At 34.5% G+C, this 6,238-nt stretch overlaps 1 pseudogene; it reads right to left on the reverse strand.

Annotated features, from left to right (window-relative positions):
• Window positions 1–1,621: 1,621 nt before the first annotated feature.
• Window positions 1,622–5,601, reverse strand: LOC149190610 (putative methyltransferase PMT6; annotated as a pseudogene).
• Window positions 5,602–6,238: the final 637 nt, after the last annotated feature.

Consider the following 6,238-nt stretch of genomic DNA (forward strand, 5'->3'; position numbering starts at 1 on the left):
TTTTTAATGAATAGTTTATTTAACATATACTTTTTAATAAAAATCATTTTTTATAATTATTTATGGTACGTTTATCCAAATTTGTGAGTGTGAAGCAAGCTCCCCTTATCATTTTCATTTGACATTTTTTTAATGAAGAATTTATTTAATATATACTTTTTAATAGAAGTTCATTTTTTTATAACCATTCATGGTTGGATAAATATATTAAGTGTTACTTTCTGAAAAGTTTATATATACTTTTTAATAGAAGTTCATTTTTTTTATAACCATTCATGGTTGGATGAATATATTAAGTGTTACTTTCTGAAAAAATTTCCTGTTTTTTTTCTTATCTAATTTGTCTATAATCCAGTAGGGATTCATTGAAATCACATGTTTAACCGTGAACTCTTCACAATCGAAATGCCCTAAAAAAATTAGGTGTGTTGAATCCATATAAAAAGTCAAAAAACCAATTTAAACAACACTAATCAAGATTTGACAACAATTTTTTTCACAGGATTTCGGTTAGAAATCCACCAAAAACTCCAAAAATTCTCACTTAAAAACTACTCTAATGAATATATACCCTTCCAAATAAAATTAAAACCAACCCTTCTAATTTAAATGCTATTCACCACATTTTCTAAAACATCTCACAGCACTCAATATTTTTTAGACTTTACGATTAAAATTGTATAGATTTTACAGTTGAAATTGTAATCAACTATCTAATTTAAACTAAAATTTACTCACTACTGCTAAATTAACCTACTAGGAAAATCATAATAAAAAAAAAATATATAATTATTTTATATCCAATCACATCACACTAAAAAAAATATTAACCATTTTATATCAAATCACATTACACTACTAACTGGAGCTTTTTAGGAAATCACTTTTACGTCGATAGTCATAAGATGCGCTGAAATCAACAATCACGTGTTTAGAGTGATTTATAACTATAATTCTGAAGTCCTTTAAAAAGTGTTAAAACGACCAGAAATCCAACACCATTTACAATATATGGTATTCCAACCGGAGTAGAGTTTTATGGAAAAAAATATTTCTAACCTAGTGTTTTGGTGCTCCGATTGTAATGATTTTTCCCCATTTTCCGGAAGTATGTGTAGAAAAGAAAAACAAATTTTCGTCTCTGGAAAAAATTTGGGCGCCATCGACTTACTGAAATCCATGTTTCTTTTTTAAAATTAGTGCTCAAATGTCGGGTTATAATTTCACATACTTTTTATGTTTGACTTGAACTATGTTACACCATTACTAGACGGGAGCTTACTCTAAACAATGGAAATTTGGTTAATATTTAATATATATTTCAATATTAAATTTGCATGCAAGATAAACACGTACATATGTTCTGTAATTTTATAAAGGTTATGAAAACAGTGATTTGATTATTAAATTTGTTTCCATAGCTTAGCATTACTGAATTTCTCTTCACATAAATAAATGAGTACGCTACAAATTAATTTCTTGTATATCAGAGTTTCAAACTGACCTGAAAAACTCTTAAAAATAAAAATACAATTACTAAAATTTCATAATTTCAAATCATATCTAAAATTTCATAAATTAACACTTATATTACCTTGTAATTCGCTAGTAAACACAGGGATCAAACATTCCAATTGCTCTCGCACACTATACAGCTTGTGGATCGTTTCCCTATTACTCTGGGATTATAAACACATTTTAGTCATCCAATAATAACAAATTATTATATTCCCGATTTCGTTGTGCCTAGTCCAAAGATAATATTACAGTGTAAATCAAACAATACCCCACACTATTCATAAACAAAGCTTCCAAACTAATAGTATAAAGGAACGGAACCAGACCAAAAAGTTGAAATCCACAAACCAAGTATTTATACAAACCAAACACTCCACAACAAACCAAGTATTCATACAAACCAAAGTACGATGATAACTGAAAGTAACAGTCACCAACCAATAAAATCAAGAAATTATAACTGAGAAAGAAATAAGAAAGTTGTTGTACTAGTGAGAATTGTTGTGAGATTGGAAGCATCGATTCCTTGAGTACTTCTTCAGCAGTGGAGGTTGATCCAAACCCAACGGAAACAGCATTTTCCATTACAGGAGAAATAAATCCCATCATTGAATTATATGCAACAGTGAACAACAGCAAATCCTTGATGATAATAGGATTCTGTTAAGAAACAGGCGCTATAGTATGATCTTGGTATACATCAATGGCATGAAATATGTGGTATGGCAAAGCCGCAGATGAAGGATACACCGAATGAATGAATATGTGTACCAGTGAGTCATCTCCATGGATGAAATTCACCAACCACAATCTTTACTCTCTGAAGAAATTATTGGCTTCTTCAATAATCCCGGTCTCTAAGTAGTCCAATTCAGCGCTTCGCTCTTGCACGATTAATTTTCGACCTCATGAAATATTCTCCCAATCGCTTTTGAACTTCTGCAGACTCCACAGCCTCAATCAAAATTTATCTTTCGTATATTCTCCAAATTGCTTTTGAACTTCTGCATACTCCACAGCCTCAATCAAAATTTATCTTTCGTACTCTAGAAATGTCAATATTGATATATGTTAATGAAAGCCTTTTAAGGTTCATTTGAGATCTCACCATCAACCAATGCCGGCTTCTCGTCCACAACGTCAACCATTACAACAAGCTTCACATAGTCAAGCTTATAGTTAACAAGGGCTACACGCCCAATCTCGACATAGTGTCTTAAAGGCATGATGTCTCCATGCTCTTCTACTCCTCGTGCTCTCAAGTCCCAGGTGCCTATTCCTTCCCAGAGAAAACTAATAAATCTTTAAGGCCTTCTTTTTTAAATATTCTCAGTCTACCAGCATGAATGGGGCCTCACTCTGCCCACACTCTTTACACTTCCTCTACAAACTCTTACGAGTTTTTATATATAAAAAAATTTGGAGCACCGCCACAAACACCTTTCCTTTGCGCGCCCGTTGGCCTTGTAGGCTTTAACATAATTTAATGCAGTGCAACAATAATTTTCTTTGGGGGTAAATGCTAATTATGCTATGCTAATCTCTCGGTTAAGAGCACAGAAATTCCTTAAATGCGCAGCTTGCTATAACTGCACTTTTATTAGAAATCAAATCTCACCCTTCTCATATACTTTCCGTGTGATATTACCGTGATTCGAGATCCTGGAAATGGGAAATTTAAATGTGGGATCATGGAAACTTTATCAGCAATCAAATCTCTCCAAACATTACGTGTCATATTATGAAACTGGTTATTCGGGATCCTGGAAATGGGAATTTAGAGGTGCTTGTAGGTTAAGACAGGTATTATAGATTTTGACAGGTTCAATTTGAAAAGCGACGTCATTTTGATAGGTTATCTATTTCTAACACACGTCAAACTTGACGGGAGAAAATTTCTAATGGTAGTCAAATACGTTCTGCAACGCCAAATACGTCCGGTGGGATGTTAAATTCCAGGCCTGATTGTGATGATGAAGAAACGAGGCCCACCAGGAGCTCTTCACGGTCATAATGATAAAGTCGTTGCTGACTGCCCGGACTGCCACAGGAAACCGACCCGAACGGTCACCACTCGAGGGTAGGCGGCCTGTGGTAGGCAGGGTTGGAATTTGACAGGCATTATAGGGTTTTTTGGCCGTTAATTATGTTTAAATTTTTTATGTAATTTTTATTCTTGATGTGTTTTTAAATTAAACAAAAATAAAATAAAATTTGATGGTCTATATTTATTTGAAAACGTCATTAGTATCTGTGCTATGCTGGTATTAATATTCCACAGACAAGTTCTATCAACACTAACATTAATACCATGTTGAAGCACAGATTCCAACACCTTTTGGCAAATTAGCAGTTACTCTCCTCAGTTTCGAACACCTTCCAAATTATATACTTTTACATCCTAGAGAAACTTGGGTGCAATATCTACGACTTTTGAGATTATGGTTGAGTCATCTCAGATGATGAAAAACCCAGTGGGCGAAGAATGTGATCCACCTCCAGTATAATGTCTTATATTTGGCAACCTCTACCATTGCCTCTGTAGTATGAAAACAATCAGAATGCATGAACCAAATCATATGTGCGTGGATAAGTAGAAAATTGATTACACCAATCATGAAAAGATCCAATCAAGCCTTAACAGGTAAAGTATACCTTGAGCTTGGAGGAATTATATTCATCACCCAAATTGGTTTTATGCTTAAACCAGCTGCAAATCCACCATAGAAAGAGATCATATCCATTACATTTCGAATATCATATTTATTGACATTCATATGTTTCCAATATTCATTGACTTGCCTCTGCTAAAATGTTGTGTTTGCATTAAAATTTTCAGCAGTGATCCTTATTTTCTCATGTCATTTAAGGAAGATTGATAAACACTCCGGCAATGGAGGAAGCTACTGAATGTTCTTTGCCTCTCGAGTTAAAGTTAGACAATTATGTAATGGTTTCTTCCATGATTGTTCTGGATCATGTGCCTGATCACATAAAACCAAGCTTTTGTATTTTTCTTTCTCTAGTTGGCATGCCTTATCTCCTGGCTTGAACCAAATTGCTATTTGAACTTGACGAGAAATAAGATTCCCACACGTTGAAGTTGTCAGACATCAACTTCTCCCATTGATGGGGATAACCTTTATCCTTCCCGTAAGAAGGAGATGAAAAATAAACAAAGTAACCACTAGCTCTCAAAAGGCGATCCACTTCTTTCAGCAGAACACCATCATTTTCATGCCAATCGACATGACAACGTGAACAATGGACCATTTCAAATGAATTGCTTGGATAAGCTAGTTGTGATGTACCAATAACTTTAATCATGGTGCCAATTCCTCATTCAAGAGAATTGAATCTGATTCTCATGCCCATTCTTTGGAGCAAATGACATTGTCTGTATACCTAGTGGAAGTAGATAAGCTGAAAAACTTGCAAAACCACAACCAACATCAAGAACTTGCACCACTCATGCGGCTCGTAAATCCCCTATTCCATTAGTTATCATGTTTCCCAATCTTTGGATTTACTTTGAAGCTCCATGCTTGAAATGAGTACCACCACCTGGGAACCACCATAGTTTACCCTGCTTATGCACCCAATTTTTCCCACCTTTGGCTTTCTGCTAGATGTGAGTGGTTCATATTGCTTCACCACACATAATCTTTAATGATTGGCGATTTTATTGGGATCTTGTATTCTTTTGGAGGAGGTATTAAACAGAAAGGTTGTTCCTCAAGTGGAGAGGACAAATTTCTTTAGAAATTCACTCTTCGAGAATAATTCAAAATTTTCAGAGTGTTGATATACTTTAAATCATGACAAGGAACATACTCAGTATAATTCAATGACAAAACATTCATTCCTTCTATAGGTATCTTTATCACATTAGCTTTAAAATTGAGAACCACCTTGTTACTTAACCACTGCTTCCCAGTTGAGATCAACAGTGCTTGCATATAGATCACGTGCTTGGTGCCAAATAATGTTCCAACAAGAAAAAGTAACTATCATCAACGTGAAAGCCAACACGACCACCTTCCCTCATTACACATCTAACATGGAGGAAAGTGAAAAGCCCATATTTAGATGCAAATATTGACAAGATGAAATAGGTCATCCAACCATGTATAAACCCATTTTTTCACTGTTTTGCACCTTATCACACACGAATATCTCAGCTAATTTCAGTTGAAGGAAACTAAATTAGTGAAATCCATTCAAAACGATTCAAATGTCCTTAGAAGTTGTAGATTTGAAGGAATCTGTTCAAATATAGGAGAGAGGTTTATGGGGTGAGAATATTGGAATATATCAAGGAGATTCCATAGTCAAAAAGTACAAATTTAATAATGTTTCGTGTTACTCTATGAATGTGACCTAGTGTGATACTTTCAAAAACCTTGAAAACCTATTGTTGTCTGTGGTGTTTTTTGGGGGGTTTGCTTCGTCTGGTGCCTCTTCAGGGGATTCAGTGCATTTCCATCCTTTTGGCTTTTGAGGATTTTTCTTGTTTTTTTTAGGATCTTTTTTAGCTTGTGGGCATGCACTTTGAAGGTGTCCTATTTGTAGACAGCCACAACAACAAAATGTCGTATTTTCATAATCTAGTGGTTGAGTCCACTGAATATTGTTATGAACCAACATAATGCGATCGGGTAAACCTTGGCTAAGATCTACTTCAACGCAGAGTCTGCAAAAGTAAAAATTCCTTTTGACA

The sequence above is a fragment of the Pinus tabuliformis genome, chromosome 3_1 (genome assembly GCF_031772625.1).
Source record: "Pinus tabuliformis cultivar Carrire ecotype Pingquan chromosome 3_1, CPIR1, whole genome shotgun sequence".
NCBI lineage: Eukaryota > Viridiplantae > Streptophyta > Pinopsida > Pinales > Pinaceae > Pinus > Pinus tabuliformis.